Raw genomic sequence first — 15,067 nt, 5'->3', positions numbered from 1 at the left:
TAATGATGGCACCAGATGAGGTAGATCCTTTTGGATGAGAGTAAAAACTTGAGCTTTTGTTCTAAGTGAGATGGGGAGCCTTAGGAGGTTCTGATCAAAGAATTAACATACTCTTATTTATTTTCTAAGTGACTCACTCTGTCTAGTGGGTTGGGAATAGATTTGGGAGCAGGAATAGATGCTGGAACACAAGTAGGAGGCTGATATAATTGTCCTTGTGAGACATGACTTACTTGGAGTAGAATGGGGGGATGGAAAGAGTTTGGATTTTGGATATATTTTAAAGGTAGAATTCAGAGTATTTCCCGAAATACAGAACTTCAGTGAAAGGGTATCGGGAATGAGTCCAAGGTTTTTGGCTTTATTTGAAAGAAAGATGAAGTTGCTATTACGTATGCTGGGGAAGACTGTGGGAAGAGTAAATTTGTGGCATTAATAGAAGGAATATCAGGATTTCAGTGGTGGATATACTGCATTTTGAGAGGCCAAGCAGGTATTATGTGTCAAGTGGCACATCAGTTAGGATTCAGTTATGGAGTCAGAACCATAAGCACGATGCGGAAGAAGAGGCGTATGATCGAGATTAGACTTTCAAAATTGTTGCAACTGATGGGGAATTTTTTGGAAAGCTGTTCCTTTTGCATCCAGTGGTGGTCCTGAAACCGCTGTTCAACAGCAAGGTTGGCAGTTGGGGAAACAACAGAAAGTGAGTCAGAGTGAGCCATACAAAACAAATCCCTAGCTGACTTGGAACAACTTACAAGGACAAAATTGAACCCGTGAGAACACACTGGAACATGCGTCCCTCCCCTTCTCTCACCTCAGTGATGATCACCGGCTCGCAGGAGAAATTGGATGGCTTTGCTTCAGAGACACACGATGTGCTAGGCCCCAAACCAAAGAAGCTGGGAAAAGAAAATTCCATGGCCTTCAGAAAGGACTGGATATTGTGACCTTCCTGGTTACAAGGTGAGCCGAGCCCTCAGATGAGCGAGAATTGTGTGAGCTGAGGCAGTACCTGGCACTGTGCACCCACAGCCAGGGATTGCAGGCCATTGCTTTGCTTCCGAATCTTACTTTTCTCTGTGGTCAACCCTAAGTTGGAAACATGCAGGGAAGAACATTGTGGGAAATCGTACCTCAGGTTAGCCAGGTTGACACAGTATAGGCAATTACATAGTGTGCCTAGAAAGCAGAGGAGAGGAATGAATGGGCTTAAAGTATGCACCTGGATTTATTCCTTTAGGGCTGGGACTCAAATTACAGTAATGGTATTACATCCCCTAAAATACGCAGGTAGAAAATAGAAACGTGTAAGAATGGAGCCCCAGGGCACTTCAGTTTTTGATGTCAAGACTGTGAGGAGGAACTTGCTAAGGATGCCTAGGAGGAACGGTCAGAGTATGGGATGAAAATCTACTGAGGATGGGATTCAAAAAGCTAAGCAAAGACAGGGTGATTCAAGAAAGAATGGGGACCATTTCTCCTTTTCCCCAACCATTACTGAATTTCCTTGTTGAGAAAGTAGGCTTCAAGTTTTCATCGAAATTGTTTACCCAGACATAATAAAGAGTGCAGGACAGTGCCAGTCCTTTCTTTGGCATTAGATGCCAAAATCACTTGAAACACATTTTTTCTTTTTACAAATGAGAAAGATGTTTACGAAGGAAACGGTGTAGCAGCTCTCCTTTAGGAGAATTTTATAGACTAGAGCGCAATCTGAAGACAGTAACAATCAACACACAACATAGGGGGCATGTTTTATAACCAGGAAGTCCCTGAAGTTTTTGACATGCCAATATAAATGTGTTATTATTAATTACACTGTTTGGTGGTTATTGGTAATAGCCTGTTGAGCTGCAGCTTCTCAGAAGAATGCTGTTAATCATGTGTGTCCCAGCAGCTCCACACCAGCAAAATGTGTGAGCATAACCATCTTTTACCATCACAGATAGCCTGTATTCCTAAAGGAAGCCAGTGAGACAGCGTTTTCTATATTTTTTTCAGTGTGGTAGCTGTTTACCCCTGGATGTCTACCATGTTGTTTATGAAATCACCAACAGCTCAAAATATTAAGTATATTTATACCTCATTATCTGGAATGTCCATACTGGAAATAATTTCATCCTTGTTAATTGTGTCCAAACCATATTCTTTAGTTAAGGATCGGCATCTCACAACTTGAAGAAATGAATGGCTGCAGAATGACTTTAATTATCTTATATGGCACCTCTTGCCTGGCCTATAGACTTTAGCCTTCAGCCAACATAATTATCCATAGCAGAAGCATCTTTCATGACTTTAACATGGTTAATATTTTGCAGTTTTACATATAAACCCCAAATGTGCAGTCATATAAGATATCGTGCCTCAAACAGGTTAAGTATCCTTGTTCCTCCTTGGACACAAAGCCCGTTAAGGCATAAGCTGAAACACAAAAGGATGGAGTCTGTTTGCTGATATTTATGCAACAATCATCATTAAGTATATCTTCAATATGGATTGGGATCTCAGCTGTTATTCCTGTGTTTATATTTTGAATAGCTCCTTCAAAATTCTCTTCATCTTCTGGAGAGAAGAATAACTTCTTCATTCTTTAGACTCCCTTGTCTAATCAGATCTCTGAAGTGAAGTCCTCTTTTTCTTTATACATTTTGGGCATTCATCCATTTGTTTCACTGTTCCACAGTGCTAAATATTTAGCTGTAATCACAGTGTATGGAGTGTGGTTATGGTCCTTTATTTCCCCATATGATCCAAATCAGAAGACTGAAAATGTCTTCTCAGCTCAGGAAATGGTTTATTCAGTTTTAGATCATTCTAATACATTTTCTGGGTAAAGTTCTGATTCTGGATTTTTTTTTACAATGGGTCTTCTATACCCAACTAGCCATATATATTCTACCGATTAAAAGTGAGATTTGGGGGGCCGGCCGAGTGGCATGTTGGTTAAGAGTTGGCTTGGGACGCCAGCTCTGAGCAGGAGGACCCCGGTTCAGATTCCACATGTGGGCCAGTGATGCTGTGCCCTCTACAGTTAAGATGGTGAACAACAGCCCGACCTGGAGCTGGGCTGCTGTGAGTCACCGGCAATGGTGTAGCCTGCAGTGGGGCTGGCTGTCAGCGGATGTAAGCTTTTATGAGCTGCTTTGAGTCACCATGAGCGGTCGTCCAATGGCCAGCGAGGCACTGCCTCACCTGGGAAGAGCGTAATGATAATACCAACATGGGCCAGTGAAGTGACGTCCTCCACAACTAGATTGAAGAACAAAAGGACAGCAACTTGTCTGTTTCCCTTCCCTGATTCCCCAATGCTATTCCCCTACCCCAATTCCCCAAAAAAATCTAAAAAAAAAAAAAAGTGAGATTTGGGAACTCCAGAGAACATCAACTAAATGTAGTAATGTCCTTTCAGGGAGCCAGGTTTTCATGAGAGTGGTAAACTTACAGAAAAAAGAAAGGCCATATTTTAGAAGGTTTTCTGAGCTCTCTTCCACAAACGTGCAGACACATTGTTTCTTAATTCCTGTAAGAATTCCGTGACAACTTGAGTTTGGTTCTTGATATTGCTTCTTTGTAGGAAAAATAATGTTTTCAATATCATCTGCTGATTTGATTTCCATCCATAATTGTAAATGAATTAATACCTGGTCGTACCAAGTTTTTGAAGAATATCAGCTCCCATGGCTGTAGCATTTATGAGGCAAGCAAGCATGAGCAGACTCTAAAGACTCTTGCCCATGATCACTCCACAATTTCAGCTGCCCAGTTCCCCAGATAACAGCCAAAACCCTGAAAGATGCCACTAGTATCTTCTGAGGTACTTTTATTTCAATTAGAAAACCTTTTCATTTCTCCCACAATAAAATTGATATATAACATTTTGTAAGCTTGAGGTATACAATGTGTTGATTTGATACAGTGAAGGGCATTTTTAATATCATTATATTTTAATGTACACAATAAAGTTTAATATAAAGACAAAATTTCACAGTGAACATTTCTCTCCATATGTTGTGGGTTTTTTTAACTGATATTGAATGTCACCTTGATATTCTTGTATACTGAACCCTACATGTAAGAGATGAATGTTACAAAGAAGTAAGAATAAATTACTTACCTTGGAAAAAATTAAAACTTAAATTCTGATTTAATTCTAAGCCCATTTTTTACTAGTAAGTGAATGCTCCAGTATAAATTATGTAAATTGTGTAAATGCAAGCAATCTTCAACCTGCACTGTTATGCCGTCATTTGGCAGTTGCTCTGATTCTGATACTACAGACTTGAATGTCTATTTCTAGCTTTCCAGTTGGGTCATTTAATCTCTATTTATCTTTAAAAATAGGGACCGATTGTTCTCTTATTTACCTCAATGAGATGATGAGATAATGCTGGTGAAACAATCTGATTGTCTCACAAAATAGTTGCTATGTGATTTTAAAGCCACCTATTGGGTGTTTCCTGTCTGCAGAACAAACCCTGGAATTAGATTATCCCTGTAGCTTTGCATGAGGTCAGATTTTTTTTCCCCCCTGCAAAAAGGGATCAAATGATATATCGTTGCCCATGGTGGCCTGTCTGTCTCGGAGAAATCTCTGATGACTGTGTGATTCTTTCACAAACGTACACTAGGCATATACATCTCTGCAGTGCCCATGAAGCCCTCAGAGACAGAAGTAAGGACTGATTCCTGGGAAAGCCTCTCTCTTCTTTGGGAACTGTTTTGTGGCATTACTACCCCCAGTTTCCCAGGTTATAAACCCAGATTATAAAATGGGAGGGCATTTTAGTCTACTTTATTTACCACATACAATCCAATTCTCAAAATCCTGCCCACTCTTCCTCCACATTTTATTAACCTTGCCTTATTTCTTTATCCTCATTAATCAGCTTTACTTCAGACAGCCATGAGCCTCTCACCTTGAATACTGGATGATCTCTTGCCTGGTCTTCTTGCTTTTGTTCTTATATTTCTCCCTTAAATTCTCCATAGTCATGGTATATGTGGATTCTGTCCCTTCTTTCAAACTTACACTCCACCACTTCCCCAAGTAGAGCTTTTTGTCATAGTCACGCTGTAAACATATAATTTTCTGAAGACATGATGTGTTTCACACTCTATCTAGCTTTTGCATGTGACTGAAATGCCCTTTATGGTATAATGTGGTTGTTAGAAGGTGGATGTTTGTGTTCAAGTCCTCTGTCCTCCGTTCCTACCTGTATGACCTTGGGCAATGTTTTTAAACTCTGTCTTCAGTTCCCTATCCTGAAAATGGAGATACAATAATAATAGTAGTTCTACTACTACTGCTACTACTGCTACTACTACTATTACTACTATTACTACTACTACTACTACTACTACTACTACTACTACTATCTTAAGAGGTTTTGTAAGGCACAAATGGCAAATGAGGTAATTAATTCATGGAAAGCATTTAGTACTATGCTATGGATATAGTTAATAACTGAATCTGTTGCCTATTATTATTATTGTATTTGGGCAAATTCCAACTTATCTCTTGTTTAAATTCCGATTTGCTTATTTCATTTATTTATTTATTTATTTATTTATTTATTTATTTATTTATTTACTGAAACCTTTTTTTACCACATACCTTCCTCTACTACCATGGGAATTAATTATTCCTTTTTTTGTGCCACTATACTATATTCTATAGATAATCTTATAATGTAGCACTTAAAGATCTTAGTATTATATATCTGCCCACTGGACTATAATTCTTTCTTGAACTTAGAGTCTAGGTTTTATTTATTTTTATTTCCACTTTTTGTTAAAGAACCTGCCATAAGGTAGATGCTTAAGAAATCTATTGAACGTATAAATGGAAAGTGCAGTCAGGGAAGGTTTGTCAGAAAGTATTCCTGGAAAGTCCAATAGGAATCACTGCTCTCTAGTTCTGGGGAATACGTGTGATCCCTAAGGCTTGAAAGGATAATTATTTTTCTGAAACACATGAATGCTCTTTTACCTAGTATTGTGAAATGAATACACAATGAAGAAGAACGCTTTTCCTTTCAATTTTACCTTGGAGAAATTCTTCCCGTGCTTCCAACTAACTGACTTCTTCATTGACCCAAAAAGCTAAAATGATTTGTTCAGCAAAAAAATCACAGATGGCTTTTGGCAGTTACAGCTCAGCACATGAAGGGAGCACAATAGGAGTGATTTATATTGAAATATGACAGAAATTTTCCACTGTACTGATAACTACAATTTGGAAGCAACATGAATTACTATTCAGTAATATTTTCTGAACCATACTAATTTCATAAGTTGATAATGAGAGAACAAAGTTTTGGTTTTATTATTCATTGATTTCATCACTTTTTTTTTGGTTTTAACTCCTTGATTTAGATTGAAAATGTGTTCACATATCCATATTTAGATCAAAACACATAAGTGACCTTATTAAAATAAAAACATTAGTGGATCTCTATTATTATTTTTATAATTTTATCACAAAACCAATTCTATTAATTTAGTAAATGAATTTGAAAGTTCATCAAGTTTTAGTTCTCATAGCCAGTGTTGCTCTTATTTCTTCTGAAAGTAATTTCTCTACTGTCTTTTGTGCATGTTGACATAAATTTTTAAAATCCTTGCATAAGATAAACAGTTTAATAAGGAATTTAGCTTTAGCTGTTTGAGAGAAAGTTGAATCGGATTTTGTAGTATTTTGATATTCATCCTTAGTGCCTAAGTATGCCAAATCATTTTATTATTGTTTGCTCAATAGTATACACTGCCCACTACAAAGGCACCATATGCATAAGTGATGCATATGAAGGACCTCTTCTCTAATGGCTTTAAGGAGAGACTTGCCTTTTTCTGATAAGCTCTGAGCAACTAAAAAATTTTTCTTAAATCAGTTTTATATCTCACATGTCAGTGAAATCATATGGTTCTTGACTTTTTCTGCCTGACTTATTTTGCTTAGCATAATCATCTCAAGATCCATCCATGTTGTAACAAATGGTACTATTTCATTTTTTCTTATGGCAGAGTAGTATTTCATTGTGTATATATACCACAACTTCTTTTTGTTTGTTTGTTTGTCTTAGCATTTTTATTGAGATATAATTCACTCAACATACAATTACCCATTTTAAACATACTTTTCAATGGCGTTTAGTCTATTCAGAGTTGTGCAACCATCACCATAATTTTAGAACATTTTCATTGCCCCTGCACCCCTTATTCCCACCCCCAGCTCTCCCATCCCTTCTACCCCTAGGCAACAACTAATCTGTTTCCTGTTTCTATATTTCTTTATTCTGTACATTTCATATCAATAGAATCATAAAATATGTGGTCATAAGTGACTGGCTTCCTTCACTGAGCATAATGTTTTCAGGGTTCATCCATGTTGGATCACGTAACAGTGCTTCATTTCTTTTTATTGCTGAATAATATTCCATTACATGAGATGTACCATGTTTTTTTTTATCCATTCATCAGCTGATGGATATTTGGGTTGTTTCTACTCACAAAGACTATTTTGAATAATGCTCCTATTAACATTTGTGTACAAGGATACCACAACTTCTTTATCTAATCATCTATCGAAGGACACTTTGGTTGTTTCTATGTCCTGGTCACCATAAATAAAGTTGCAATGAACATTAAAGCTCATATATCTTTACGAATAAATGTTTTCAGATTTTTTTGGGTAGATATTCCAGGAGACGGGTTGCTGTTACCCCAATAAATTTTAATTTAAAAAAAACTGTCTTAAATCATGGACATATGGGTTTGTTGTCAGCCTCCAGATGATTGAACCTCTACTCAGCTGAATCAGTTGCCCTACCCAAACACCAATGTATATCTTATATAATGAATTTCAATGTTCATTATCAAAACACATTGGCAAAATATGAAGACGGAAAGCCATGCCTCAGTTTCTGTCCCAGAATGAGCATCAAACCAGAATTACATGGCATAAATTGGTTGTATGTAAATTTTCAATAGCTAAGTGTTGTAATATGTACTACCTAAGGAAAGATTATTTGTTTCCTACAAACATATTGTCCAGGCAGTGCCTCAACACTGAGAAAGGTGTACAATTGTTATTACTACATTTCAAAAAGAATGTTAATTATTAATATGATATATCAATTACATTGACCAAACAATATTACTCGGTCATAAGAAAAGATGAAATACTACCATTTGTAACAACATGGATGGATCTTGAGATTATCAGGGCAAGCAAAATAAGTCAGACAGAAAAAGTTGAGAACCCTATGACTTCACTCATATGTGGGATACAAAACTGAAAACAACAAGCAAACAGACAAACAGATAAAGAAACAAACACTCATAGACAGAGAAAACAGTTTATTGGTTACCAGAGGGTAAGGGGGTGGTAGAAGAGGGAAAAGGTTGGCAAATATATGGTGTGGAAAGTGAACACACAATGCAAAATAGAGATGATGTATTACAGAAATATACACTTGAAACCTATATAATTTTACTAACCAATGTCACTCCAATAATTTTAAAAAAATAATCATTTGCTGCTTCAAGAGGGAAGACAATAAGCATAAGATGTGTTGTTTTGATTTTGTAAAGCTTCAAGATAGGATATGTCTGGTATTTGATACATTTATTTTACTGATTATCAGCCTCACAACACTAAAGAAAAACTACTAAGTCATTTCATATTACAGTTTGTTGATTGGCAAACCCATTAAGTGCAAAGAGGGACATGAATCAGATTGTGCAAATCCATATACTAGGGTCAGAAGTTACTAACACACATTCATGTTTAATAAAGTTCTCTACTGCATAGAATGCATGATGGCATTTGGATAACAACTTGAATGACCTTTAAGCTCTTTCTTCGTATTATCTACCATCCAATCCATATTCAGTCTCCTAAAATACTAATATATGATCACATGGACATTTTTACTTCCATTTTTCATAACCATACCCCAACCAACCAGTTACCAAATTTTATCAGTTTTGGAAAGCTGTCTTAATTTCTTATTTTTTTCACCATTCCCACTTCTAATGCCCTAATGTCAACGGTAGTCATACCTTGCATCCAATTTTCTTTCCTCCCAATACACTCCCACGTGAACTTTGAATTACCTTCTTTATAACAGGGGCTAAAAGTTGCTTGTGATTTATATCATCTCTAAAAAATAAAATCCAAACTCTTCTTCAGCAAGGCATCCAAGGCCCATTGTGACCTGCTCCAGCCTAACCTTGTAGTCTCATATCTTGTCTTTTTCCTGTGCCTCCCTCTGTTTGTAATTCCAGCCCCATCCCTCACACACACTCTCAGCTTTCCTTAATGTGACATGTATTTTCATATATTTCCTTTAATGTGACATAATATCCATTTCTTTCAGACTATCCTATTATCTGTATTCATGCCTCAATTCTGCTTTTCTGATGTAACTTTGTATAAAATCCATGGAGAGAGACTTCTTATGCCACATGTGCATTGACCCATTATAACAGTTTCCAGGCTTTATTATTAGGGCTGATCCCCTTTGTTTCTCTTACTAGACTAAAAGCTCCCTGAGCATATATGCCAAGAGTTATTCTTTTCTTGCATTTCCACAAAAACGTAAGAGAAGGCCAAGACTGTATAAAACACTCAATGAACATCAAATGAATGAATGAATTAGATCTAGCCTCATTCTCACTCTTCAAATATCCACCATCTCCAGTGAATTAAATTTGTAATTAATTTTAGTTTAATACCTATCCAGAAAGCAAAGAATACATCTCTCATTTTCTATACCCAATGTAAGCTCCTCTGCTTTATTAATGTTTTGAAAAGAAATCTCCAGTATGGGAAAGATCTAAGTGTAAAGCACCTCTGAATCCCAACTTTGTAACAGACATTGTTGTTTCATCAAGTTACCATTCTGAAATAAATCATTGCAAAGAAAAAAATGTCTGTTGAAAAGGACATTTTCAAAGGAAAGAAAGAAAACGGAAAATGAAAGAAAATATGACTTTTGGGAAAGTGATATGAGTCAGATTAACAAAAGAATCATATCATGTGCCATAAAATTTCTATGTGCTATAAAAATGTGAAGAATAATTCAAAGTTGTGAATGAACACGCACAAAATCCTAAGGAAACCGAGAGCAGGTTAAAACTCTAGCCGTAACTATAAATTTACACTCCACTAAGAATTTCTGTGCATAGATCTTGAAAGGTATGTCCAGTGACTAAATTGTTTGGATGTCCTGGGCATATAGTGTTTGGATATTTGAGACATGAAGCAATGGCTCACCTATCATCCTTGACAAGAGCATTTCTTTTTAAACGCTCATACAGAGATACGATATTATTCACTCACATACAGTTAGTTCCTCTTCATCTCCCCATCAACAGAAAAATATAAATAAAAATGCCTTCATTATTAAAGAAATGGCTTTCAGAAACGGGTTCTCACTACTGTTAGGAGGCAGCTCTCCAAGACAGTTCCACATGACTTGGGACAGTTTGTTCACAAGGAGGTTTGCATAGTAAACAGCCTTGGAAATCAGAGATAGTTGGTCAGAAGACAGATTTGTTTCCTTACCAGGAGAATAAAGATAATGCCTCCCTGCTCAGGTTTCCCTTTATACAGTTGGGAGATTTTCTAAGTTTTGGTTCCTGAGCTGCGCCATAAGCCACTGCGTGCGCATGATTCAGCTGGGTCTGCTGCACATCGTCTCCTTGGGACTTGGGATCAAGTGAAACCGATAGCACCGTGAAGCTCATGCTGCCTGCTGCATAGTGAATATTAAACCGCCAAAATCGACAGGGCTTGTTCCCTTCCTGGCAGAATACATGGAAGTGTGGGTGCTGACGAGCAGCGATCAGCACTGCTGCTTGGCTTGTAGATGGTGTTGCTTCCCGGATCTGTTTCCGGGCACTCTGTACCCCACAGTCTAGGTGCCAATTTCTATTTTTGAGGATATTCTGTGCTTATAGGCTCCCTTCCTTTCACCTGCTCTTGTATCTGCTTGGCCTTGGTTATCTTCCTGGCAGAGTAAATTTTATCTTATTGTCTCAGACATGTGGACATTTTCCTGACTTTTACAGGTATCAGGGTTTGCCCAAATTATGGACTTCTGTTGTATCTGTTAGGAATTCTTCATTTTATGTATTATTTTTTTTTCATTATTTGCACGTATTCATCATGCATATGTCAAAACTACTGAGCAACTGGTATGTGCCAGTCAGTAATACGCACTGGAGATAGGTTGATAAACATTACAGGCATAGTTCCTGATCTCTGGAACATTATAGAGAATCAGGAAAGACAAGCGTCATAAATGAACAATGATAATATTTATGATTGATTTATGAAGGTAGATAAAGGAATATATGACAAGGGGATCAAACAGTACAAGGCCCACTCTTGGAAGACTTCTCTGTGAAAAAAGAGGCTGCAGTTGAGGCCTGAAGAGTAGAAATAACTCATAGAAAGACTTGATAGACATTGTCTAACACAGAGCATGACATCTAGACAACACTCAATAAATATTTAAAGAATGAAACAAACTAATAAAAATTTAATTTTTCTTCAGTTTTTAATATGCGCTCTTCTAATCCCTGATACTTTTGGAAGACATTTATTTGTTAAGGCTTATCTTCCTGAAAGTGATCAAAATTATCTTCTTAAAACAAATATTCTCAAGTTCTATACTGTCTGTGTCAATGTGGACGTTAGGTCATTAAACTTAAACAGATATACGATATGTTGGGACCCTAGACCTATGCCTGTTATTAAAAACCCACTTGATAGCTACAGCGTAAAAAAATGGGCCTGATATTTTCCTGCTTGGCTAATAAACTGAATTACCTGTTTTCACGAATGCAAAATAAATTCTTCCATCAGCACCTGAGTGACAGGAAACCACTTACGGTGTCTGCTTATTAGACACAAAGAACCTTAACATTACCCACCTGCAAGACAGATCATGTTGTCATTGTCTAGAAAAAATTTCCATTGATAGTTATTTCTATTATGCCAAGCTGTTGAGGGGGAATTCAGCTCATGCTGTTTAAGAGAACTAAGTTGCAGTCACTAAAAGTACTTGGAGAATTATCTAGCCAGGTGTCTCAATATTTTTATTTGATTACAAACTGGCTCATGTCTGGCATTTTTATAAAACACCAAATCCATGAAAATATGTAATATTCATCGTCCCAAACTCGAAATAACATAGATGTCCTTGAGTAGGTCAATGGTTAAACAAACTGTGGTATGTCCACACTATGAACTACTACTCAGCAATAAATAATAATGGACTATGTAGATGCAAAAACCTGGATAAAACTCCAGGGAATTATGTTGAGTGAAAAAAGCCAACACCAAAGGTTCAACATATTGTATGATTCTATTTATATAACAATTTTGAAATTTTAAAAAAATATAGAAATAAATACCATGAGTGATTGCTAAGGATCAGGAATGAGGTAGGTGAGGGTAGTGAGTGTGACTACACAAAGGCAGAATGAAGGATCATGTGGTGACGTAATGACTCAGTCTTGACTGTATAAATCGAATATCCTGGCTATGATATTGCACTGTAGTCTTTGCAAGATGTTACCATTAGGGTAAGATGTTTCAAGAATATATGAGATCTCTTTATATTATTCTTATAACTGCATCTGAATCTATAATTATCTTTAAAAATTTTAATTTAAAGAAAAATAATATGTATATACCAAGTACTCAGTAAAGTTTAGCTGGCTTCCTTAAAAAAAAAAAAAAGATGGGACTGAATAACTGAATAACTGAATGTTAGCATTTACAATGATGGAGAATACTTGAGGATGCTATTATTGGTAAAAACATGTTATGTTAGAGAAAAATCCCTGGGGTGGAATTTAGAAGACCAGGGTTATGACTGTTGCTCTGTCACTAATGAACAGTGATCAAAGGAATGAATCACTTAACTCACTGGAATTTACCTTTCTCATCTAAAATATGGTTGGATTTGTTTAGATGACCTTAAAAGTTTGCTTCAATTGATGATATGATGATAATTGAATTAATTCCAGTAGCTTTTCTCCAAAATGGCTCAATATTACTTATTTCCCATAAATATCGTTCTGGATTAAAATAGTTTACTTATTTTTGTTTTTTAATATGTGAGCTATATGCTTTCATAAAAATCTCACTTTGTTTTCATACACCATAAAATATTAAACAATCATAATAAATCATTAATACTTAATATTAACAAAATAGATTATAATGACACACTCTTATATTTTAATGTCAAAATGAAATTCTGTGCTTATGTTCTCCATTTGATCATAAAAAATATGACCTCCTTCATGTAAATTGTACCCAGTGAAAAATGAAGGCAAAATTGATACCTAGAAAATTCATGCACATAAATGTGAATGTATGCACCAGCCTACACACACACGCACACACACATACACACACCAAGGAAAGATGTTTTTTTCATTTTGCCCATTTTATTCACAGCATTTAGATTAAGAAGTCATCTACCTTTTTGAGTTAAAATAAATTCTAAATGTGTATTCTATTTTTTCAAAGTTTTATTTTATATTATGATAACATTTATGTAAAAAGATAGTCAACATAATACATTTTCTGTGAAGATTTATTAAGTAGGAAAAGATATGTGAGAAGTTTACATTCTCACTACATTTCAACCCTATTAGGGGCAACCATGGAACCATCTGTGAGGCTTGTCATAAATAAATTTTTCTCAAGAATGTTTTGATAAGCACATATTCCAGCTTCCAGAAAATGCAAGCTCAGACATTCTATAGCCCGTCTTCCTCCCCTCTGAGCTCAAGCAGCATAATCCTGTTTCAGAGCATTTGAATACGTCTCTCCCTTATAGCGGAACTGTACTTGACAACTGTCCTTGAAAAGACAGACAATAAAATCATATCAATGTCTTCTGAAGATAAAATAAATATCATATCAAGGTGGGGGTCATTTATTTTTCTATAAAGTCAATAGGATACTATATCTAAATAATATTAACAATGTTCTTTGATTGATGATTATTTCCACTGTTCAAGAGATACTGTTTTTTGTTGTTGTTTTATAACGCTTCCTCATCTACTTGCCGCAAAAAGCCCCTCAGGCTGATCCCCAGTACTTCACACCTATAAGAAGTGATTATTTAATTCTGTTAGTTGCAGTATTCACTGAAAAATTCATCTAGCTCTCTAATACAAGTCAAAGCCATTCAAAAATATTATTTGAACTGTAGGTTGTAGGGAGTAACTTAAGGAACCTGTGATCTGCCTTATATCCCTGTAGGATTGTAAAACCGATCTTTCAAATCTTATCCTGTAGAATCGTACTCTTATAGAACTTGATTGGGTTACAGTAATTGTGCCCCTTTGGGATACAGGGATGACATAAAGAAGACAGAGACCAAATTAAATTCTAGTAATTTTGAGGATTTTATTATCCTTTTGTTGTCAAAAAGCCATACCTGTGATATCTCACACCTGCGTCTGAATAGTAAATTTTTAACCAAGGCTTTTACAGGGCAACAGAAGTTCTCTCTGTTAGGGCTGAATTATACTTTTTTTTTCTTTTTACTCAATTTTATTCCTCTTCCCAACAATGCAAAAACTATCCAGATGAGTGGCGCCATGCCAGCAACATTACTAAGAAAAACAGGATAAAACAGCTTGATGTGAAATTATTTGCCCTCTATCCTGAAAAGCTGCTTCTATCTTCTTGTTATCTTGCATCATATGGTCTTCAGCATCTGTCCATTTTAAAAAGAAAGGGTACAGGCATGGCTTCATAGATGTTTAACTATTGCTGTTGCACAGGGATCCACCGTAAGGCCTTGCACTTGGGATCTAGTGCTCTGTGGTTGCTGTGTTGAAATTTTTAGTAATCGTATCTTTGAATTGATGTTTTGTGAGTGACGTTTGATGGTGCAATGGAACATGCATGGGAGGCTTCCAATTTGGACTCCCATGTGGTCCTATCTGATGCTGGATGAGTTCTGGGCCACACCCCGATTTCCAAGTGCCCTTGGACCCTCTTGGCTCCACCCCATGACTGCTG

At 36.3% G+C, this 15,067-nt stretch overlaps 1 pseudogene; it reads right to left on the bottom strand.

Moving 5' to 3' along the window:
• Positions 1-1,835: 1,835 nt before the first annotated feature.
• Positions 1,836-11,965, bottom strand: LOC109377246 (NEDD8-activating enzyme E1 regulatory subunit-like; annotated as a pseudogene).
• Positions 11,966-15,067: the final 3,102 nt, after the last annotated feature.

The sequence above is a fragment of the Hipposideros armiger genome, unplaced genomic scaffold (genome assembly GCF_001890085.2).
Source record: "Hipposideros armiger isolate ML-2016 unplaced genomic scaffold, ASM189008v1 scaffold_1338, whole genome shotgun sequence".
In the NCBI taxonomy this organism is placed as follows: domain Eukaryota; kingdom Metazoa; phylum Chordata; class Mammalia; order Chiroptera; family Hipposideridae; genus Hipposideros; species Hipposideros armiger.
This window is presented reverse-complemented; position numbering and strand designations above follow the sequence as displayed.